The 24986-nt window shown below is 43.6% G+C and overlaps 1 protein-coding gene across 1 annotated transcript in view; it reads left to right on the top strand.

Moving 5' to 3' along the window:
• The window catches only part of FAT4 (FAT atypical cadherin 4), a 191528-nt gene that overhangs the window by 165763 nt on the left and 779 nt on the right, over positions 1-24986 (top strand). The window contains exons 17-18 of the transcript XR_008576942.1: positions 9583-9779; positions 10231-10352. The gene's annotated coding sequence lies outside the window, so the exon portion shown is untranslated. The remainder of the gene's footprint in view (positions 1-9582; positions 9780-10230; positions 10353-24986) is intronic.

Below are 24986 nucleotides of genomic sequence, written 5' to 3'. Positions count from 1 at the left end.
GGTTCGTTTGACTTGCGGGGACTGTAAATTGCCTGGTTTTGTATTTAGCTCCAGTCCTTAATTCCCAGTATACCTGAAATCACGCTCGCAAGCGTGACCAGACACTCTAGTCCTAACAAGACACCCTGATTTTCTTCTTACGGCCAGTCAGGAATCGCTGTCTCGGCTCTCCCTGTCTCCTCAGCCTGTGCCTCCCACCCACGTGGTTGCTAATTGCACCTTCATTGAATTTTGATTTATTTTTACCTGGACTGATCGTGCTGTCATTGAATTGGGGCGAGAAGCTGAGCGGCCAAGCTGCTCGTAGCGAGCGCATTTTCCCAGGAGGAGAAAATCAGTGAATCCAAGGCTTGCTCTAATGAATTTTGAATATTAAAAAAAAATCAAAAAAATCACTGGAGTAAGGCATAGAAACCTAGATCTGCCCTCCAGGCATGACACCTGCTTTATAGAGCTGCACTCCATCCTCTGGTTGCATAATTAATTCCACGTAAAGTGGAAGGGCCTTCTTCTGTCCCAAATTCCAGTGGCTGAGTGTGAAAGCACCGCTGTCAGATGAACTCTTGGTGCTAAGCTTAGAGGGCTTTGGGAAGCGCATTGCGACGCGCGGTTTGTCGTGGCTGGTGACGTACACGTCCAGCTGGCTCCTGAAAATCTGTCATCGATTGCGCCGTTGCTGCTGACTGTGAAGGACCAAATTTGAAGGGCTGGGTGGGGGCTTCCACCCTATGATACCAAAATCAGGGGGTCCTGGAAAGAAAAGGGTAATTTTATCTGGGTGTTTCATATACTGGATGGGAGCTGCTTGGTTAGTGGGGCAGAGGGAAAGTGGCACAGCTGCCTTGGCTCCGTTCACCCCTCCAAGAGCCAGCCCAAGCCTACGAATTGTAACACGGTGGAAATATCTGTGCACTTTAACGAAGAGAGGATTTTGAGTCCTGGCCAGGCGGAGCGGCGTCGTGTCAGTGCCGTGGTGTGTCGGAGCTGATGTCGGAGAAGAGGACGTGTTACCCCAGGCGCTGCACATCTGGCTGTTAACATCGGCACTGGCCACATGAAGCCAGTTTTGAGCTCGGGCAGCACCGTGCGGCGCGGGGGTTCTCCCTACACCCCGTACGGGTGTAGCCTGGTGCTGGGGGCTCCTGGGGGTCCCGAGGGAGGTGCAGCCTTAGCTGGTTAGCTGACTGCCGCTCGCGAGGCTCTGCAAAGTCTGCGTACGGTGAGGAGACACCGACCTGCCAAAGGCATACGGCTGTGCAAGCGCCAGGCGGGGAGTTTCTGAGAACGGAGTTCTGGGGTTGGCAGCAGTGAGGCACCTCATGCCTCGTGCAGGACTTTTTCAAAACATCTGTAAAAGAGATGTCACAGCAAGGTAGATGCTACACGCGACTGAAGACAGTTTTATCATTTTGAAGCCCTGCTGCTAAGTAGAGGAGCATAAACACCGAATGGTAGCTCGCTTCCAGTTTCCATCTTCCCTTTTAGTGCTGCCCGGGTACGCGTGGCTTAGCTGGGGAAGCGTGGGTCAAGTTCCTTTACTAGCAGGATCTGGCAGGGGCAGGGTTAAAAGCCAAGCTCTTCCCAGGGAAACCCCCTTTGCCACAGCTGTCTGTTGCAGGGCAGGAGCCACCTGCAGCCCATCGCTTGGCGGGGCGTGATGAAGACCCGTGGCTCTCCGGCAGCAGCGTGTGAAAGGCACATCTCCCCGGGGATTAGAAAGCTGAGCCAGCAGGACCTTGGGAGGGTGATGCCCATGCTTAGAGTTTTGTAAGCAATGAAGCATTGGGGTTTTTTTTATGATTATGGTTGTTGTTATTCTTATTATTGCTACTACTATAATATCTTTTGCTTTTCTCCACGGTAGGAATTTTCTTGAACACCAGCACTTTTTTCTCGTCATTTCTTTCCCCTCTTCCAGAATTCCCTTTTGTTCCTTGTAGCAGATTAATAGAAAAGGGGTTTTTACCTCTGTAATTTGGACCAGGGGGTATTTGAAAGGGAGTATAACTCTCTAGGCTTGCGTGGTGGTTGACTTAAGCTAAGCTTGTTTTTAATCTTAGGTTGGTGTGTCTTTATCAGTCCAAACGAAAGAGCTGATAAGGCACGGTACTTAAGTCACTGGGATGTAGTTTACAAGCATATACCTTGCTCTGTGTTTCCCTCTGACACCTGTAAATAACAGACACCCTCCTCCTTCAAATTCAGCTAAGCTTTTAAAAACCGCGCAGATTTTCTGTCTGAGCCTGCATACTGCAGTTCATCTCATTTTATGTCTCTAGACTAAACCTAATGGCTGACTTGGCTTAGAACGAAGCGTTCCCACTCTCAGGAAACGTAGCTGTCGTTCAGAGCTGCAGATGGGGCCGTACCCGGGTGAGCCTCCTGCAGTAACCCATTTTAGCAGCTGAGCTATTCCCCTTCGATCCCAGCCCCATTCCTCCCCGTAGATGGGGGCGGGGGGGAAAGGGCTGCGTATAAGTGACCCGTGGGCAGTTCCTTTGGTGTTTCTGCCGATCTCACGCGGTGCGTTAGGTGCACCAGGCTCTTGCTTCGAAGTCAGCACCTTGAAGCACGTCTGAGGAGCAAGGCGGTGGAGGCAGAAATGCGCGAGGCTCGCCCCGACTACTGTTGTAGCGGTTGTGCCGGCTGTATCTAATCTGCTGTTAAGGGCTGTTGTAGCTGCCAGCACTGTTACTCCCTAGCTGGGAGCGAGCTAAACCATCCAAATACTGTTTGGGTAGACAAAGTAGTAAAAAACCGAACCCAAGAAAATGTTTGGCTGCCTTTCCTATTGCAAATAGCGTTGCCAGTCTGAGAGAGGACTTCTCTAGAGGAAGGAAACTAAACGTTTACTGATGCTGATTAGTTTCTGAAAAGACTTGAGAAATCTGTTTATACATGGGCTGGTGGTGATATCATTTTGTCTGATGTCTGGAAAGAACGAAGACTTCTTTAATTCGCTTATTCAGGCATTAAGGTCTGAGAGGTGAACAGAGAAAGCACCACGTTCGCAAAGAAAGCACAAGGCCACGTAGTCGAGATTCGACAAGAACGGCTGGCCTCAAAAGAGAGCAAAAACCTTATTTGTGGCTCTATTTGCAGGCAGGAGCCTTGGAGCAAGCTGGTGTGACGTGCCTGCCGGGCAGGACAAGGGATGCTCCGCAGCGCCTGCTGTGCTCCTGCCTGCCTGCCTCCCGCTCCCAATCCGCCGGGCTGCTGGGGAAGGGCTTTTCAAGCCAGTCCTTTACAGCGGGACGGCTGTGCTTCCCCAGGAGGCCGCGGCTGAGCTGGCAGAGCAGCGTGCTGAGGAGCGGGAGGGTCCCTGGGGCGCGCGAGGTGCGTGCCTCCTTACCCAGACCTCCCTCCGGCGCTCCCGGGGAGAGCGGCAGCCAAGGTGAGCTGCCGCGGGGCAGGCGGCTTGCAGAAATTATAATAATTATAATAATAATAATAATAATAATAATACCATTTCTTAGAGTAGGTATAAATTCTGGGAGAGTCTTAAGGTTCATATTTATAAAGAGTACGAGCTGAAGTATGTGTTTTACCCAGGAGAGCGAAGGCAGACGTGAGGGCTGCAGGAGGTAAGGCTTAGCTCAAGGTGAGGTTTTGATTAGCTCGGTAGCAGGTCAGAGCGCGGGATCGCTTGCTTTCCTGAGCCGAAAGCCAGACGCACCGCTCATCGCCATGGGGCACAGGACCACGCTGAAAGCGCGGGGAGGCGGCGGTCACAGCGTGGGTGGGAGAAAACCCGGGAGATCCAGGGGGGAATGAGAATTTATGGTTATGGTAGACTGCAAAACAGAGTCTGATGGTGAGATTTTAAAATTGACTTGCTAGGGTAGTTTAGTATTTACAGGTGCTGGGGACAATTAGGTGGCTCTGGTTTGCTCAGAAGGTAGAGTTAATGTTTCAACACTCAAAGTGTCAAGCCAATATGAGATACTAGCCAATACTGATGCAATAAATCGCTGATCAATAGGAACTGGAGGAGTTCAGGAAGGTGTTTAAGAATGCCAAGTACCATCTCCTTTGAACAGTAATGGATGTTGTCCCAGACAGCCTGCAGAAGGCTAAGCTAGGTTGTGGTTAAAACTAAAGAAGCTCCTCCTACAAACCTAATCTCAAAGACTATGGTTTCTGCTGTGGTATATGAAGGGAAACGTTTTTCCCACACGGTTGGGGTCAGAAGCTGATTGTTATTCTGCAAAGCAGAATCTACTTTGGCTTTCTAAGTCTTCGGGTTTGCTTGGTGTCTGTATTATACAGGTTATCTTTCTAAACTGTAGCACGAAAGCTGGGATGGAAATGCAAATTACTGTTCTGGGGACCCCTGACATCTAAACCACGCTCTACCTCCTACGCTTGTCTGTAATACCTCCTTTACTGCACGATCGTCCTGTTCGGCAGCTCTCCTTCAGGAATCTCAGGTAAGCAGTAGTGTGAAGAGAGCATAATGACCGATCAGATGTGGAAAATGCACCGCCAGTGTTTGGGAAATTTGAGACACAAGGATTGGATTTGGAGGGGGGGGGGGGAATGTGATCGAAGGAAGCCTAGGGCCTGAATGCTTTTAAAATGCTGGCTCGATGTCTACTGCGCTCTTAATTAAATCCTGATCCCTTCTAGCCTTACGCATATGGTTGTGCCACTGAAGCCAAAGGGGTTTAAGAATGTTCAGCACGTGACTTTTAGCCTTGCTCAAATTGCTGCCCGAGTTGCTTAAGCTACATATTATTAGTAAGGATCTGAGGAATTACATATTTCAATAGTTTCATTGTTTTATAGGGCTCTTCAGTGTCATGATGAAACTTATATCTTGCCGGGGGGGGGAAAAACACCTTATTCAAATTGACACCTTCCATCTCCAGAGGAGCATAGATATGGGAGGGAGTAAACAAAGAATGAGAAAGTTTCTTTTTTTTTTTTTTCTTGTTACAGAACCAAGAAGGTATTGAGCACTTAAAGCAAAAGTCCAATGCTAGCTTGCAGAAAGTAAATTACCAATGGAAATTAGTGATAACACATTGTCACTGATATTTTAAAAGTCTGCATTAATAATGGTGGCACTGATATGACTTTGAAACTGATAAATGATTTATGTATTTTACTGCTTTTGTATCCATTGTATCCATCTACTGCTTTTGTATCCATTTTTTAGCTTGTTTGTTGGAAATGATTTGTGTATTGAAGTGGGATACATGTGTAATGTATTGGGAAGACAGTGTTTCATCTTTGGTCAAACAAGTTAGGGGCTGTGGGCAAATCGCGACTTTGTAGAACAAAATTGAGTCCCCTGTTATTTTGGGTATGTGGAATCCTTTCGTTATTATTACTGTATGTCCAGGTGTGAGTTAGTATAAGGACACCTACCTTTGTCTTCCTTCCAACCTCCTCTTCCCGGGGAAAGCGTGGCTGTTGGTATTTTTCATCTTCCTTCCATCAGCTTGAGAGAGTGCAGAGAAAGAAAGATTCGGGGATCAAACAAGGAAAGGTCATTAGGTGAATGAAGAAGCCTCCTGCTCTTGAGCAGAGAGAGCACTCTGAAGACAATACCCTTTTTTCCGAATTAGACCCGGTATTGTACTGAGCATGTTCGTGCACTACGGACTCCTGCTCAAACGCTCTGGCAAATATTTGAGCTGTATGTGCAATAAATGCACAACAAAATCATGGCTAATTTGAAGGAAACATGCTTGACTGACTCGAAGTGCACTAACTTCCTTTAGTGGCTCCCATGCAAGCAAGATCTCTGTATTTTTATGGGTTTTTTACCTTTGATTCTGCACGTGTGTTTGCTTTGTATGCGTTTGCTGACTTGGGTCAAACACTCCTGTGCATCGATGTGAAAAGCACTAAAGGCCCAGCATCGGCGGTGTGCCGCGCAAATACCCCGCTCCGGGGTTCGGGTGTTGCTGGTTCTCAGAGGCAAGTTAGGTGAGCAGGGGCAATTCCCATCGTTTTGTCCGGCCTCTTTCAACGCTGCCGGGATTTTCTCTCCTGGATGCTATTTCTTCAGGCCGCGGCTATTCTTGCTGTCAGTACGAGCTGGGTAGCGCTTCCAAGGGCTCTGTAATATAAATAATATTCGTGCCTGTGCCAAAGCCTTGGAGACTTCACTGGATACCTATACAACTGCAAAGTTCGTTGCTCTAATAACAAGCTAGTGGTTCCTTACCTCGTGAAAGTACATATTCACCGTGATCTTTAAATTTAAAACATTTTACCAGACGAGTCTTTCAAGACTGATTTTTATTATTTTTTTTTTTTTTTCCTTAAAATGGTGTACTGGGAAAACAATGTTTTATAACCCCAGTGCATAATTTCCAAAACAGTATATTCATAGGACAAATGCCAATAAGCTAGAATGTTACACAAACAAGAACGCTATAAATTACGTGCGGACTATTTACATAAAAACTTCAGTTTGAGAATTTACACAATAATTCATTTTTAAGTATTCTACGGCATAATCAGTAGAAAAGAGGAAGGTAACAGAGTTAAACCATTTCTCTTGTAACTCCGAAGTTTAGAAAGGAAGATTTATCGGATGGTCAGTCAAATTTTGTGTAGTCATGAACGATAAACCCTAAAGTTACTACAGCTGTAGCTGACAGAAAAGACCATGCAGCCAGCACAAGCCAGAAACACTAATTGTCTAGTTGTCACTTTAGGCAGATGTTTACGCGTTAAACTCCAGCAACTAGAGGAAGTAATTTTGTAGGGTATCAGGTATTTCTTCCTTCATATTAGTGGTGTTATTCCCCTTTCTGACCATCATACTTACACACCTAAATCTGGATCTCTGCTATTAATGTTTCTCAAGCCTGGCAGAGCTGGAGAGCCAAAGTTGGCGTTGGAAGAGGGACGTGAAGGCTGTCCCCCCTTGCTGCCAGCCTTGCCCCTCAGTCAGAACTGCGCCGCCGGTCACGTAATGACCAAGCCTCCTTCATCACGGTGGGCGTTTTGACAGGATACTCCTCTTTAACAGGTTTTTGGGTTTTTTCCTTTGCATCAGCTAAAGTGAAAATTTTAACACAATTTATAATTGTTTTCTTAGTTTTAAAGAAAAATCTGAAGGGGTCAAAGGTGCGTGGGCAGAAAGCTGTGGGCTGAAGTTTAGCATCTGAGTTTCCCGGATGAATGAAGAATGTTTCTTGATTTCACTTCTCTCAGTGCTTAATATGTCGTTCTACAGAAAATTTCTTAATGTATATTACAGCTGAAACATAAACCCACTTTTGTGTACAAAACAGAGATGCTCTTTGTTTATCCTCTGTTGTCTTCTCTCCCCTGACACGGCAGGTTTAAGCAGGCTATAACAAAACAAGTTGAGTAGTGATCTGCTTAAACTTGCTATGTCAGGGGAGAGAAAAGAGCAAAGTTCCTTATTGCAATACTTTCATTTATGATTAAAACTTCAAAACTTGTGATGATCTGACAAGTTACAACACTCATTTTTCTTCAACCGAGTGGCCACAACAACCCAACAAAATGTGAATCTAAATGTTGCAGCCGGATACGCTGCTTGAATATTTTCAGAGGGAAATGCCATCTTCTTTCTTTCTTTTACAATGCAGTCTTTCTCTATTCCCTCTGTCTTCGTTTAACCTGAAAAAAACCCCAAAACTTCTGAGACTTATTATTCTACCATTTCCCAGCACTCGTGGTGTTAGGTGGTCTGAAATACTGCCTCCACCCTCGTACCCGCAAAAACTTTATCACCTGGCACTCCTGAAGGAGTGGTATATTCGTGGGCACTGCTCCTGTTCAACTCAGTTTTCACAGGTTCAACAAGAAAAGTAGAAATGTGTTTTTTGAGAGAACTCTTTACACTGAGGCCAAATCTAGCCTATATTTAAACAAAATCCTTTGGGGAATCTCCCTTCTTATATGGAAACAGGTGAATTCCCCAGCTGTGTAATTTCTAGCCTGGTTTTAGGCTTCCGTTGTCTTCATGGTAACCAACTTATCTGTTTGGTTGGCATTCAATAATTTCTGGTTTTGCAACTTGAGAAAAAAAAAAAGTGCTTCTGGGCAGCATGCCAATTTGGTTGGTTTCTTTGTGGGTAGCACCGCAATACTTGTGAGCAGCATTACGAACCAATTAGGGTGAAATGAATTCCAATAGTCAGAAGCATTTCTTTCATTTGGCTCCTTAGAAAGAGAATTTTGTTTGTTCTTTTGTTTCTTCTGTCACCTTTGTCAAAATGAAATGCGCAACTGAGTAGCATCAGTGAACCTGCAGTTGTATAAAGCTAGCATTTTGTGCAGCAGGGTAGGATTTTCTGTCTATATGTCTATATAAAAACGTATATGTGTAGTGAAAGTGGACCTAACAAATCGTTTTGAACATGCGACTGAGTAAAAATTGTTCATCCCTTTTGATCCTGCGAGTGTTTAGGTTTACGTACGTCAGACTGATGGAAAACTCACGAGAGCGGTGAGCTGAGTCTTGCTGAAGGCATGTGTGGGAAGGAGAGGCCAGCTGAACTCAGACACACACATTTTGTAATGTTAGGCAGAATTGATGGTCTAGTGATCCCTCAGCGCGTTTTTCTTCCAGAATGAATCCTGGTTTTGGCCACTCTTTTGTAGCATGCCATCTTGATTTAATGTACAAAGCGCTTGAGCTGTTGGATATGACCATAAAGCTTTTTACCTTGGTTTCAGGTTTTAAATTTTATCTCGGTAATAAGCACCTACATTTCATTACAAGTGAATGGGGCTGTCTGACCATAAATCACTGCAATTGGTTTTGCTTCCTTCGTAGATGAGCAGACCTCAGTTTCTTCCACGTAGCTCGAGTGCAGGGGCAGGCTGAGAGAGAAAACAGTTTACCTGAGTCTCAGATATAAATACAAAGTCATCCTCTTCAGGATAAACTTTAGTCAGGGTTAATCCAAATTTAAATTTAAGTCTGGCTTTGGCCAGTACTTCAGTGCAGTTTTAAGTATAGCAGCCATAAATAAAATTCCAGAAGAACAAATCACATTGAGCGACATCTCTCTTTGTTCCCTGGAGTTCATTGTCCCGGCTCTGAGGAAGTATAACCTCTGTGAACAGACTGATATGTTCATTTTAAAGAGGTAAGCATACCTAGGTACGGCTGTATTTACTCAGATCCCTGTTGGCACACCTTTCGGTGCGATGTCTGGGGTGAAACCTTACGGTATTGGCAGGCTCTGTCCGAAGAGCTCCTCTATGAGCCATGAGGACATCTCTCTTTGATTTACCATATTTCTGCTTTTTCTGTTTCTTCTGAGCTATGTGTTCTTTGTCCAAGATTTTTTCAGTGTTTTATGGCTGTGTCAGTCTAATAAAAAGATATTGCATCTTCTTACTAGTGATTCCTCTCCTATGGCCTTAGACCGTTACAGCTGCAACAATACTGCTGCTATTAAAATCTTTGCCTTAATCTCTTTCGTTGTTGTTGTTACTAGTTTTTCTATGGTAGCAATTGGAGTTTACTCTGGCAAATATCTTTTTCTTCAGGAAAGCAGCAATTCTGTGGATATGTGCTAACTTCATTATTACCATTTTATCCAGATTTAACTTTTTTCTTTTTTTTTACCTTTTTAGGAAAGGCTAATGAATTTCGTACTAATTTATGGAAGCAAAAGTAACAAAAAATTGGAGGAATCCAAGCGCAAGAGCTGACTTCTGGTATACCGTGTGTGTGACACCACTATGACAAACAAACTTTGGGTAGCGCAGACTTTCAAAGTGCTTCCAAATGCATCGGAGATTTGCCGGAATTCTCTTACATAACATAGAAGGTACCGTACACAGACTTTCTCTGTTTGGCTGGGATTTCAGAGTAGCCAGATTTACCCTTTGATGTAAAGACTATAGCTCTCCTGCTAGAAAGATGTGTATTACACTCTTGGATTACCCGCAGAGGTCAGGTTAGATGGTAGGCTTTTGTCTTGCGCAAAAAGAGAAACAGCAAGCAACTGCAAGACGGTCCCTTCTCATCACAGTTTGCAGTGAGGAAGGAACAGCTCGGTGTGTCAGGCTGCTGTTGAGCTGTGGTGTGACTGATGAGCGAGGGCTGGAGCTTCTTGTAAGGCTGCGAAGGCTTCCATGTCCGCAGAAATAACGCACAGAAAAAAAAAAAAAAAAAAAAAAAGAGTCAGTTGGCTGGAGTGACGGGTATCAAAAAGAATCTTGAATAATTAGCTTAATAGAAAAAAAAATCGTTAAGTACAATTATTATTTTTCATTTAGGTTTTCAAGACCACGCTAACGGAGTCTGTCAGCCACTAATGTCATACAAACTGGAGTCACAGAGTAATCAGACACAGAAGTGATCTTTGGGCAGCCAGGCTGAACTATACTTGAATAGAGAGGTAAGCTTTGAATTTTAGGTGTTCCATGCGAAGCTCCCATAATACATGTGTTTTAGTGGCTTGCTCTTATTTTATTCCAAACATTCTCTTTGTAGTTTCCTCCCTCTCCCTTCCTGGTCTCCTCGCCAAAACTCATCTGTATTTTTACACCTGATACTGTATTTTTGCACCTGATACTGTATTTTTACCTGCATTATTTGGACCTGTGGAAAAAATATGACTAAATACAGCTTAGGTCTCATCTTTAAAAATACGCTATGAGTTCAACATCACAGTTTATTTTCTCCTCATACCTGATCAGGCTTTAGTTTTACTTTAGACAACTAACTTACTTATGCATTAACGACGTAACTCCGTTTGGGTGAGAAACGCTCTGTGACCACTGCAATCTCGTACCCACCCAGCATGACCGGTGGCAGCAGTCAGACGTATGTTGCTTTGGGCACATGAGGGTCACGGCAACGGGAACCTGGCTGCCTCATCGCTGCTTCAGTTCACAGCTTGTAGTAACAGACGCTCGCTGTAATCTCCCGTGGTGATAAGCAGGATTATCTTCACTGTGGCGTTCAGCAAAACATTGCTGTCCCTCCTGGGTCAAAGAAGGAAAGAGGTATGCAGGAGAGGCAGCGCTGAAGGATGCCTGTGGAGACAGGCAGAGGAAGGTCTCACACAACAACCATGTTCCCACTCTCATTTGCGGCTCCCCAGCTAGTGTCCAACACCACGTCGTGTGAGGGGCGTGCTGCTTGGTGGGAGTTATGGCTGTGCCTACGCTAGCTGGTAAGACTGCGCCCGTTTCCTCAGGCATCTGAGCAGGGGATGTCTGTGGTCCAGCTCACAGCGAGCGTGGGGCTGGTTCACTGCCAAGGGCTGCGTCGGATCCACTTGCACGTTGTCCTGTGAGACAGGGTCATCCCAGCAGATCCCGAAATGCTCTGGCTTTTGTCCTCGCCCTTCAGTAAGGTGAAGTGCTGGATTAAATCCCCATGTTGCTCATGCAACTTGTTGCTTTCTCCTCCAGCGCTCTTTCTCGTGTGGGTCGCTTTAGCCATTTCGTGTGAATGCCGGACGTAACGTTGGTGAAGGACTAGTACCCCTGTCACCTAGGCTATTAGTGCTGGGATGACTAAGTGAGCAGCACCTGGCTGATCATATTATTTAACTGGTCTCCCAGCCACCCAAACCTGTCCCCTGGCGTAATTAATTTGTTAAAAAGAATATACGTCATTTTATGATTTGAAGATCCTGAGCAAACTTCTAAACGTGGCATCACGGCAAATGCGTGTGTCTGCAAGACTAACAGTATTCAGATGCACCCTTTATAGAATCTTTCTAATTAGTATCATTGGAAAAAAATGCTATCCATTCACTGTGGAGGGATGCATCTATACATATGTTATCACAAGTATTTTCTTTTTAGCAGGGAAAATATTAAGCTCAGACTCTTACGAACAACCTAATTTGTCTGGGCATGTGATATTCATGAGGAACAGATAAAAGAAAAGATTTAATAGTTGCAATCCTTGGCAGTATATTTTGTTCCAGTAACCACACAGAATTTAAGCTGTTTGTGTTAAACTTGAACAAAGCTAAACAGAAGAAAAGAGAGATCATGCTGCTTTTCACAGCCAGTCAGAAGAATCTTTTTGGAAACTTACAAAAGGATGAAATATTCCCTTCCCCAGAAAACTTTCTTTAGGATGAGTAAGCTCCCATCTGTGGGGTTCCTCTGAGGTTGTTCAGAACAAGAGGGTATCTTTCTTCTTGATCATTTGAGTGGTTGTCAGGTACTGAATGCCAGATACTCTAAAGCGAACATTATTATTATTATTATTATTATTATTATTATTAAGATTTAGATTTAGATTTAGATTTATTGAGAAGAACTATGCAATCTTGGACATGATTCTAACCGTGAGCATACAAACCAACACTCTAGTACCTCCTGAAAACCTGCGTTTCCTCGAAGTCGCTTTATAAACATTTTTCTACCATCTTTTGTGCACGTAGTAGATGGATTCCCAAAGTCAGCCTTTCTGGTGCATCAATCATGCTACATCTTTTGCCAAGTTTTTTAATCAGGCTGAGCACAAGTTATCTGCTAGTGAAGCAGAGAGAATAATAATTTGTGAAGGTATTGGCACCACTAGACCATAACTTAGAGGGTGCGTTAGGGCTTACGGAAGTACTCCGGAGTATAGAGGAAGAAAATGAGAGCACAATATTCTGGACAATCTGAAGAGAAATAATAGTTGAGCAGTAAGTTCATGCTGTCTTGAAACACCTTTACTTTGATAGCTGGATGTGGCCAACCACACAGGAAGAAGTAGTCTGAGCAGCTCTTTTTTCTCACTTGCTTTGTCTGACTTCCTTGGCTCTGCCTATACGTGTAACAAAATCAACATTTTGTGCAGAAAGGAACGGAGGAGAGGTTTTACAGTAACCGTATGATTGACCTACCATGCAAACGGGGAATAAAGAGCCAATTCGGTCTCGATCTTTCCTGTGCTTCCTGTTAGCAACCTACCCATTCTTCCTTGTCAGAGCTGGAAAAGCCATGAACCGTGGCAGAGATCCAGGTGAAGGATTTCCAGCAAAGAAGAAGAAATTAGTGAACAAATATAATATTCAGTCAAGTGTTGGTAAAGAAATATTTTGAGAGTTTGCTAAACTTCTCAGCTCCCATGCACTATTAAAGTCACTTGAAATTAATAACTCTTCAGTACTGGCTGGCAGCTGAAGAACTTCTCTAAAGATGAATTAACTAAGAAATGAGGGGAAAGCTCGCATCAGAACATAATGGCGTTATAATTTGCACAAGAACATTAGTCAGAGAGGAAATTATTACTAAATGCTACAAAAGAGTCCTATAACAAAGGAATCTTATGGGAGGAAATGTTCAGAGTTTTTTATGGTCTGTTCTCTGTTTCGGTGCCTGATGTAAGAACTAGCTCTAATGTGCACAGTCAAGGTCACTCAGTGGAACTTGAGCCAGCAGCCATTTGTTCCAAGAGTCCCTCTATTTCTTCCCAGGTCTTACTGAATTCCTGAAAGATTTTCTTCCCATTGTTTAACAGAGGCTGTGTGAGGTCTAGGAGTTGTCTCCTATTCTTTTCTTTTTATTGCCTTCTTTATAATTTCTTATTCTCTGTTTTCATTACCCTTACATACTTCCTTTTCTCCCACAGATGCTATGTGCGAATTCTCCATGTCCCGAGAGGTAAAAGCTGTAGGTATAGGTACAAAAATACTGTCTTTATTTTCACTGGTTTATGCATCTTCAAGATGTAGTGCTCCTGTTTTAATTTCTCTACTGTGTTCCAAAATCAGTGTAACTTTCTCTAGCTGGGAAATTTTCTCAAGCCAAGAAAGCTGGCTAGAAGTTGCGATGTATTTTGCCTCCTGCTTGTGTGTCTCCACGCCTGTGAGGTCTTACAGTGCTTTGTGAGCTCTGGTAACTGGAGTGTAGTTTAGGACGATTCAGCATTGCCACCTTGGTTAGAAAGGCTGAACCTTCAGACTGCGTTGTCTCATGTAAAAGATGAATCCCTGAGTTTTGTATGCATAAAGAATTCTAAGCGGTTCAAGATATTCGGATCAAATTAATTAATCCAAATCCTTTCACAGAGTGGATTGCACTAGAATAACACCATTCGCCCAGCAAAGTATCTATTTTCATTACTAGTTGCTATGATTATATATCGCCGGTGTTTTCCTGGTTATTTCCCGATTATAATATCGTTCTGATTGAGCTAAATTAAAGTGTGATATTTTCAACGTGGAGTTTGGAGTCCTAGCTAGAAAAATGATTAAAACTTTTCACATTTAATCAGATCAGCCCGATCCTTAATCCGGAATTTAAAACCGGATAATCCTCTGGTTCATTTTCACTTTCCCTCAGAAATGGCGGTGTAACGAAGGGATCTTTCCAGCCCCCGATGTTGCAAGCAACTACACATGGAAAATAGGTAGTTTATGAAAAGTCTCTCTCCCATCTCCAAAAATTAACTACACCTGTTCTTATTCAGGAAAGTAAGTGCCATTAAATCATGAAATTGCTTATGATAAAACCAAAGAAAGTGTGAGTGAAAAAGGTAAACACAATGAAGACGCGGTGGTGCCAAAATTAAAGCTTATATTACACCAGCTGATAGCTAGCTGGAAGTCAGAAATAAGATACATTAAAATAAACAGTTTGAGATTAATCTTCGGCTATCTGGCAGAGCATGAATTAGAGCAAATTTCAAATAATGTCAACATCAGTTTAATTCTCCTTCCCTTACGCCCTCTTCCCTTCCGCAGCCTTATACATGTGTTGTGAGTTGAACCACAAGGTAGGGGATGGACTTTGAGCCGCTAGCCGGTGGACCCACTTTCACATGCCCAGACGTCTGGGAGCGCAGTATTTTAACAGGAAATTCCCCGGGTCATCTGGAAAAGGAGCGGGACTCTCCATCATTTGCCAGCCAGGCAGCTTTCAGGATAGATCTCTGCAAGACCTTGGAGTTGTTTGGGTTTGTTATTTATCTCAGTTTCTAGAAAAAAAAAACCACCCGATGTTTGAAATTCAGGCTCTCATTACTGTATATTACCTACAAGAAAACGTTCTGGTTTTGTTGCAAAGAGCTGCATGCCAAGCAAAATTGAGTAGTGTTTGGATTTAATATTGGAGCAAGGCAGATCATACAGAAAATAAAAACCACTCCCCTGTTGTGCAAGATATACTTATATGGCTCTGTTCACTTGAAAATCTGTTCTCGTTGATCTTAGTCTGACTCTCTGCAGGGTTCCCTTGGTCAAGGAGGCTAAAATTGATTCAAGGCCCAAAGCTCTTCAGCTCAGTGTTGACAAAACCTAGAATCCAACGTCCTTGTGTCAACACGCTCTGACTTTCTTGGATCTTCAAACCACATTTCGCTCTATGACCAAAAATGGAAGGTGGATCACAATGAGAAACATATGGCTGGGAATGGAATTTCAAACTGGAGGAGAAGAGAGGAGGAGGACGGAGATTGAGAGGAAAAGAGCCGAGGAAAGTAGAAAATGAAAAGAGAAATTAAATTTGGGCTTCTCTATTAGGAAGAAGAAAAACAACACTCTAAACTGTTCTGGTGACCTTACATGGGAACCTCATAGAGCTTTGTTTTTATGACTTCTCCCTCTTGCATTTATTTCCTTTCACTGTTATTTCTATAATGTGCTAGACATTAGATTTGGGGATAAGCTGGAGAGCTACAAATTTTGAAATATTTACCTGCTTTCCAAAAGGGTGTGCAATATGTTTGAGTATAAAGGCAGGAGCAGCTTTTTAAATTAAGAAGTTTGGCTATGACTCTGTAGTTCAAGGCTATTCACAGAAATGTCTGAAACAAAAACTCATCCAATTAGTTCATAATTAGAGCTGACTGAAGGGCAACAACAATTCTGCTATGTGGCAACTTGTGAGGTCCAGAAATTTGGTTTTGCTCAAACATGGCTTTATCTACTGGGAATTTAAAAATGTCCACTTTTCATTCTGACATGGAACAAAGTTTGGGGCTTTTTGTTTGTTTTTGCAAAATACCGATGTATTTTTACAAGGAAGGGAAATGGACTTTCAGCGAGCTGTGCTTCATAAAGTTTAGTCAGAGCGCCTGCCTATACTTGCAAGGTGGCCCCGGCTGTCCCTGAAGACAGTGTTGGCCCTTGCTGGTGGCTGCAGAGGGGTTCCTCAAATGGGTCCCACCAAACCCACTGCCCTCTGGCCTTGGCGAAGCTGTGCAGCGTGACCGAGGACTCCTGCCAAACAGACACGAGATGCTGAACGCAGCCAAGCATAAGTCAGATCCGGGAAGGAGAAAAGGCGTGGGCTGCCAGCCACCCACCCTGTAAGGACCATATGGTCTGTTGGTCACCCTCGGGAGAAACCAGCCGGCAATGAAATGGCTGTGGCTGGGGGCAAAGGTAGGGCGGCTGCAGGAGCCAGGCGATGCCCTTTGTGGTCACACCGGTGAATTCCCGCCCCGTCCTGGTGGCTGGTGCCACCACATTGACTGGTGCCCGGTCCGGGGAGGCTGAGAGCAGGCTGGTGTTGGGGACACAACGGGGTGGGGGGTAAAGGGACTTGTCTCAGAGGCGGCCTCAGAGGAGCTGCCCGGTTTCTGTAGGTACGGGTTTCAGCTGAGGCTGCCGCCGTTGTGTGGGGGCACCTCTTGGGCACGGACACTGATTTCAAAAATTGCTCTGCACTTTTGGCCAGGTTGCAGGAGAGTCATGTCTCACAGCATCTAAACCAGCACAAGGTGCCCCGTGTTTAGACAGACAGATTTAGCCTGTGCTGTCCCTTGTCTTTTGAGTTACAGATGGTGGCTATTCAGAGCTGGGAAAGATCTCTTTGTATCACGTATAGCTGCTCTTATCACGTGTTAAGTAGTTGTCTTATTTCTATAAGGATCACAGAAACCAGGACTTTCCTGGCTGGATTGAGGCATGATGTCTCTTGCTGTAGCTTTCCAAACTGCATCACACAAAGAGAAAGGGAAAACCAATACCAAATGAGTGAAGCTCATGATTCACACCAAACTCCCCGATGATGCGGTGGAGATGCTACAATTACGCTGCTTCAGACCTAATAATCATGTCCCTTATTTTGGCAAATTTCTCTGTGACCATCGTGGGAACAATGGCTCGAGGTACCATTTTAAATGCAGCGGCTGGCGCCGGACCCTGCTTCTACATTGACTATACGCCGACCCTGCCGTCACCTAAATCGTTAACAAAGTTCCCATCGATTGCACTGAGTGGTAATAACTGAGCTGATTATAAGTGATTCTTGGTGCGTCAGCTGAGATTTTAGGGGTAGGACAGAAAACCAGGTTACTACTGACAGGTGCTTCTTTACATGATCTTGACAGTGTAAAGAGGTTTTTGTGCGGATAAAGAGCGTGGTTAACCACTGATGTGAGCGTCAATCTGTGCTCAGGTTTCTAATAGGGAACCAGATTCTATCTTTAATGAGTAGCCGTACTGCATGCAATAAACACACTTCAGATTTTGATTTATAAAATTAACTTGATATGACATTGGCCAAGGTTATGTGAATGTTAACTGGTTTATACAAATGGATATCTTGGAGCATTCTGAATTTGTTTGCTTTTCAAAAAAAAAAAATAAAATAACTCATCTGTTTTGGACAGCCTATTAAATACTACACAGTACAGACTGCTTTAAAAATAGCATAAGCTAAACATTGATGGTTTTTAATAAACCAGACTTAAACACTGAGTAAGTTTAATAAAGCGGATACTTAAGACAAGCATAATGAAAGGTGAAGGTCTGTTTTCTTTTTATTCCATTTCTTAACCTCTACTCTTCAATCCTATGTTTGGTTTGGGGTTTAAAATAAATTATTCTCTTAAATGAAGTAATAAGAGAACTAGAGTGAGGAGCTGACCTGTGCAAAGAAATTTATTGCAGAGTAACTAGCAGGCGGGGAGAAAAAAGTTCCTATATTAACTACAAAACAGTAAGTGCTAAGACTTTAATAACTTTATTGCAATGAAAATGTTTTTCATAGAGTCAAAACAGATTAGTTGCGAGAAAAAAATATTTAGTTCTTCTACTTGAAGCCAAATGGTGAAAATTTCAGTTAATCTAAATAGATTTATGGCTCTCATCGTAGTCTGTTCCCTCTGATGATTTGGCACCTTTTTTTCTGTAACCAACCCCCTTGGGACTGTACTCAGGCTGGAGAGCAAGGCGATGGCGCGGGCCCTGCTGCCCTTTCGTAGCCTCGTGTCTCTCATCTCCCCCGGGCTTCTCTGCGGTGCGCGTCTCCAAGCCCTGGCTTGGAGGAGGCGCGTGTAAATCACTGCCTCTTCTTCCCAACTTCTACGGTTTGAGGAGGTATTTGACTTCAGATTTTATGATGCGCTGTCCCATTTTGTATTGGCAATTTTTGCAGCTGCTCCTGATTTTTTTTTTTTTTTTGCCAGCGCTACCAGGCCTCGGTAAATGAAGAGAATTTCCCCCAAAGCTTCTCTCCGTATTGAAAACAGCCTTACGCTCCGAATATTTCAAGCAGAATTGTTTCTGCCAAAAAAAAAAAAAGTGGTTTCAACATAAAGTGAAGTAGAAAGGAATAATTTGCAGTTTTAATTTTCCTGTTTCCTGAAAGAAATACAGCGAGAGACAAATGCGCATGAAATCTAGTTTAAACTTATTTGTATGTGAACAGTGGCGAAAAGGGTTTATTAGTCATGTAGCAATATTAAGGTATTGCGTACAGAAATTTTTCTTTGGCGAAAGGTATCGCAAAGTCCTGAAGGCTGTAAACAATTCAAATTTGACACGTGAAGGAAAAGGAGAAGGTTTTTTGGTTTGTGTACTTGCGTACAGATGAGCATCCACTTACGTTTATTTATGACCTCTATCAATTTTATCGGGAGGGACCTCTCTATCTCACAGTTTCACATGTCATAATGTGCAACTGTCAGATGATAGCACTGTATTAACCTGTTGCTTTAACAGTATACTTCTTGTAACTCTTTTATTTGTTTCTCCAATTTGCGTTATACCTAGGGATGAAAACGAAAGTTTTCCTGCTGACAACATTCAAATTAGGGCCGCTGGCATTAACGGAAGGAGCTGATTACAGTGGGCTCAGGTGACTCTGAGCTGGCGACTGGAAAAGATGCTTAAGATGTTTATGTGGCTTTTGCTTTATTGAAGAGAAATTTTAGCATTTGAGTTTCTTTTCCAAGAATGTTTCAGAATTTAAGAAAGTTGTGCTGCTAAAACAAAGGGATGTCAGCGTAGGCAAGAAAGGGAATAACGTTGCTGATAAAGGTGTTGGTGAGGTTAATTAACAAAGTTACCCGACACCATTTTCTAATGGACACATTACTTGGGGATTCTCTTGAGTTTTCTCCTGCTTAGTCTGTTTATCAGATAAAACATTCTCGATGAAAACAAATCAGCTAATTCTGCAAGCTTTATGTGACATTCCCTAAAGAGGATCTCCTTTATGTGAGTTTAAAAGTTACAGACATACATTTAAAAAAAAAAAAAAAGATTTGTACATCCTTCTTGGTAAGGCAGTCCATATGTCATGACATTTTTAGTTGGTTTTGGTTTTTTTGCAAGTAGGTATATAACTCCCCTCTCAGCTGTCCTACACAAGCTTAGGGTTCAATGGCTGATGATCTGAGAACAAAGCTTATTCAAGCTTTTGAAAAAAATACAAGCAACAATTTGAAAGGTGGTTGCTTTTATTTATAGTAGTGTCAGTACTAATGTGACTGCAAGTTGCATTTTTTTTTTTCCTCTGTGTGTGGAAAACCATTTTCCTATGCTCCTACCGTTAACGACGCGCTCCACCTCTCCCCACATTTTAAGCAGGAACACGTGTTGTCCGAGAGACCGCATTGTCTTTCCCGAGACATTTCACCTGTTCACTGTCTTATTCTGAATTCATGAAAATAATTTACAGTTGCCGTTTGCACGAAACAGGAGGAGAACCTCGTTTTAAGGAAGATAAACACACCTGTCAGGCTGACGCAGATGGGAGAAGGGATGGCTTTCCTCTTGACAGGCGAGGTGAGCAGGGACGGACCGTTCCCAGAAAGCGCAGCCCTGAGCTGTGAACCAGAAACCGGCTTTCGCTCGCTTTAGAGGAGGAAAAGAAAAAAACTTTCATGTTTTTCCAGCCATGATGTTGACAGGTAACTCTGGGAAACTCCGGTTACAAGGCAGCAGCGGTTTGGGGAGTTTTGGGTTTTGGTTGGTTTTTTTTTTGTTTTGGTTTTTTTGGTTTTTTTTTTTTTTTTTTTTTAATTAGTTCACCGTGACAACGATCTTAATGCATTAGGGAGTGGGCTTTTTGGAACTGTGAAAATGTGAAAGTCCTGTATAATATCACTGTATTGGTTCAGACACCACTTCTGACAGGACTAACTGTGATAACATGCAGAGATGAATTTCAAGTGACTGTTTATACAAGATAATCTCGTCGCAGAACATCAGAAGAACGTGACGCCCTCCCCAGCCATGCGCGCCTTCCCGGCCTCGTCCCAGCGGGAGATCACGTATAATTTCATGTAAGCCTCGCTCTCTGCTGGGTGGATCAGTTATTTCTGCCACTTCAGCTGCATCTCCTGAATCTGGCATGTGGCACGTTAAGTAACTCCGCTCCCGACCCCAAAGTGGTTAACCGTTGAGAAGACTCTGTGCAGAACCGTAGATACTCTGAGAAACCAAATACCATCCATTTAATTGGGTTCCCAACTCCTCTGCACACGTGGGAAAGCTAAGATGCTTTTGACGGCGTACCCACTGCGTTTTTAACTCCGTGCTTGCCGTACCTGTGCTACCCTCCCACATCCTCCCTCTGGACCGTGTGAGATGCCATGTCCAGCGCGGTATCGCACAATACCCTTGCGTGAACCTGGCTGATGACTTCTATTCTCACGTGTGCCATGTTCCGCACTCGTAACCGCCTTGGCTGTCCCTCTTTCAGACCCCCACTCTGCAATTTTGCGGCGTGCGTGTCCACGTTTGTCCCTGCAGGGACCGTGGCTGTACTCAGCAGGCATCTCCAGGCGGAGCCACCGTAGGGGAGCTGAGACCCGAGCGTGGCACAAGCACGCGGACAACTTAACGCGTGTCATGCCATGTAAATTGTACACGAGTGGCATGAAGGATCCTGATCCTTCGGGTGTTGAAGAGGACGCAATTGGGTTGATCTAATTTAGGTATTTTTAATCTTTCTCTTGAGATGTTTTTACGCAGTCAGGACTGAGAAGCTGAGTTATTTTCTTCCTAGCAGTATGAGAAACCTACAGTTTGCAGTAAAACTTATGTTTAGTTGTTTGGGCTTTTTAACAAAATATTTTTAAACAAGAATTGTGTCTTAATGTTTAATGCCTTTGTAAAGCACTTGGTCGCGCAGCGAAATATGGAAGGAAGTACTGCAAATTCAGACTATTCGTACCACCTAGCAAATGCCTTGCACCCTTTGAAGGACCGCTCCGAGCTGCTCTGTGAGCTCCTGGGAAAGAAACACAACGGCTGTTCGCTGCAGCCGCACGTTTCCCTGGTCGTGACACTGGGACACTATTGGTACAGCTGGACCGTAGCTCAGCGGGAGGTGGAGCGCACAGCTGTGCTGGCTCCGCACCGGCGCGAGAGCCCAGCTGTGACGGTCACACCGTGCTTGCAGTTTCCTCCCCGCTGCCGGGGTGAGCGGTCACCTTGCAGGACGGCGTGGACGCCTCCCCCTCCCCGCGGTGCCTGTCCTGGGCAGGGGCAGCCGAAAGCCTCCATGAAGTCCCAGGATTTTGGACCCATTCACGCGGGAGGGGCGGCAGCATCCTGTGACAGGGTGGGCAGGCTCCTGAGATGGGGGATTTATCTGCCCCACGTAATGATGCTCGGAGAGGCTGGAGGCAGCTCCAGAGAAGGTTGCAGCCATACCCCGCAAGCACAGCCATACCGCTTCTACTCCACGCCTTTGGTTCTGCGGAAAGGCGTTGCGCGCAGTATGCGTGCTCTTTGGTAGCCCTATATGTTTTATACGCCAGCGTTGACACACTTGGCTCCCTGGCTCCTTCAGTTTTCTTCTCTGTCCACCCCCTTCCTTCAATCCCATGTTTTCTTTTCTCTCTCTTTTTTTTTTTTTTTTTTCTAGGCTAGGTTTGTGGTGGGCATAATGGAATGAGTTAAAAGGTGCCAAATTAAATTAGTTCACAAATTTGGAAGAAAGCCAGTCAGGAAATAGCAACTGCTTTTATAAGAAAGCATGAGAGAGGGAAAGGGAGGGAGACGGGGAGGATCTGTCTGCCTGTGTGCATGTGCAAATGGAAACCCCGTGCCCAAAACCGAAGGCAAATGATTGTGAATGTTTTGGATCGATGCAACACATTTGTGAGTGATTCCTAATAGTTCTTCCTGGAAAAATCCCTTGTTTGTTCATAGAAACAGCCAGATGTACGGCACTCATTGGGAACAGGATTAATTTCTGTGTTGGTTTCTTCGTATGTTTAAAAGTTACGTTGCTATGCTGATCAGTGACCGAGCTACCATCTCTACCTTATTAACTCGATGTAAGAGTGCACGACAGAAAATAAATGCGATGTGTTCGGCCCAGTAACTACATAGTAATGGTCTACACTGCCTTAGCTCTCCTCTGAGCTTAGTAACGCAGCAGCCATGAGGAAATCTTTCCAGCTACAGCTTGCCTTTGCTTTACAAGTTGATCTCATTTCATTTGCTCATGTGACTTCCAGCAAAGTTAAATCTGCGGAGGCTTCCTCTCACTTCATTTCATCCTGAACTTAAAATAGTCAAAAACCTTTTATATGGCTTGCAACAAAAAACAGCCGTGGTGGCTTTCAACCAATTACATCATGATTATGCGGTAATCTGTGTTTTCTCTGTGTTCAAAAATGTATTTTTTGCCACAAGTGCCTGTTGTAGTAGATTTATGGAAGAAAAAGGGGCACACTTTCTGCTTTGTAAACTGAATATTTTATTATATTATGGGCTTGCCAAAGTTCTCCTAATAGATTTTGTGTCAGACTGTTGTGGGAAACAGTACAAAATGGAATACATTTCTTACTTTCTCATGATTACTAATCTCTGAAGAAAAATATGGACCATACTCCGCCAGCTTATTCTTGGTGCAACACTAAATATCTATATGAGATTCTAACTCTGGGGTAAATTTACTGTATTCTTTTAATTCTCCGTTATCAATGGTGCACAATGTATTGAAATACATTGCTTGAAATATTGTGTTTCACACAATCAAAACACATTAAATGTGTTCTGAATTACTTGCATGTATATGCCTCTACTGAAAGTCTTCAGAGTTCTTTACAATGGTTACCTTGCACATTTACTTATTCTAAATTGATCAAATATCTAATGTATGCTACATTAGAAATATTATACATCTTACATCAGTATAAAGCATAAAGCTAGAAACCAGAAGAAACTAAGTAAATCGCCTGCCAAAGAGAACAACGGTGCGGCAATGTTAACGATGCAACGTTAACAATAAAAATCAGGAACTGTGATTCTTGGACCTTTATTCTAACCATTAAGCAGTAGGTTTCAATTCTACGTTGGCATTTTGTAAAGGCTTGCTGTTTTGGGGAGGAAATGCATCATGAAACTGCATTGAGGAAGTCTTCTTCAGCTTCCCAAATCTGAAGGACTTTGATTGAAAGTACCATATGACCACGGCTCAAGTGGCGGGTGGGAAAAGCCAGTATGCCTTCAGCACGGGAATAAATGGTAGCCAGACCAGGAGTTATCTTGCCGCTCTCTCCTTCCAGCTTTCAGCATCCCAACGATATTGATCACTGACCATAAGAAAAAAAAGAGAAAGTCACTTTCTTCATATAAAACTGGAAATGGTTGCAAAGGCTGAGATGAGGGGGAAAGGATAACTGGCTGTTCAGACTTTGCTCATCTTTGCTCCTAGTGTAATAGATCAAGTGACAAATTTCAGATATATTTCCAGTTCATCTCGTAACTAAATGGGTGAAGGTTGCTCAGTCCCAGAAACTGACTCCTAGACTGGCTGAGCAGTGGAGTGCAGATTGCTGAAAAGTCTCTCTGCTCTGAAAATAAAGAGGGTCCTAAACAAAATATTGGCAATTGGCTGGACGGGGGGGAGCACTTGTTCCACGGAGAGGAGGGATGAGAGTATCTTTCAAAAGAGAAGTACTCGTGGAGTTCAGTATGGGGCCTGACACCACTGGGTTCACTTTAGATCTTGGCTTTCTGCTCATGTTCCTCCTCATCTTCCTTCTCAGTCACTTTTAATTTTTGTGTGTGCAGATCACTAATAGAACTAAATGCTTAATAATTCCGTAACTCTAACTAAGCCTCTGGCCTAGCACTTATTTACAAGGATTGCAGCTAAAATCCTTTCACGAATGACTCCAGAGCTCATAGCTCCTGTACTTAAACAGGGAAGAGCCAGAAAATAGACCGTGTAAAGATATCAAACGTGACATCTTTGATGTGTTTGCTAACTGAGACTCCTTTCATCTACTTGGCTTTGAAACATCATTTACCTCTTTCGCGCCGCTGAATGACCAAATTCTGGGCACTTGGAGATGCTTTTCTGTTAACAGCACCTTTCCTCACTGAGATCAAAATGATAAAAGCAATTCATCTGTCTCACATGGCATTGATAAGGGGTTTGTTTAGCCACAGCAAAGTAATGTTTTGCGAACAGCATCTTGTGTTCCAGGTTTCCTTCCCGCCACGGTACCGCGGCCTCTAGTTAGATGCGCTCATCCAGAGGTGAGGGCTGTTTTGCAGTCTACGTCACCCATCTCACAAGTGTTTCTAAAGCAACCGAGAGATGTATTAGAGCATCTTGCTTCAGGTAGATCCCTTGAAGGTGTCCTAGTGGTGAATAAAAATCAGATTAAAATGTGATACAGCATGCATAGTGCATTTCTGAGAGGAAATTGAGCCCATGGGTTTTTGAGGCTGGGAGATAGATTGCATTTCATTTAAATGAATGCTTTGCCTCGTTACTTTAGTATACAACCTTGGGAAAACTTCATATTCTGAGCTTTATTTGAAGTTAAAGTTAATTATTCATATGATTAGTTTTCTTTCCTGGGTACCACCTTT

Source organism: Grus americana, chromosome 4 (assembly GCF_028858705.1).
Source record: "Grus americana isolate bGruAme1 chromosome 4, bGruAme1.mat, whole genome shotgun sequence".
NCBI lineage: Eukaryota > Metazoa > Chordata > Aves > Gruiformes > Gruidae > Grus > Grus americana.
The sequence above is the reverse complement of the archived record's forward strand: the minus strand, read 5'-3'. Positions and strand labels throughout refer to the sequence as shown.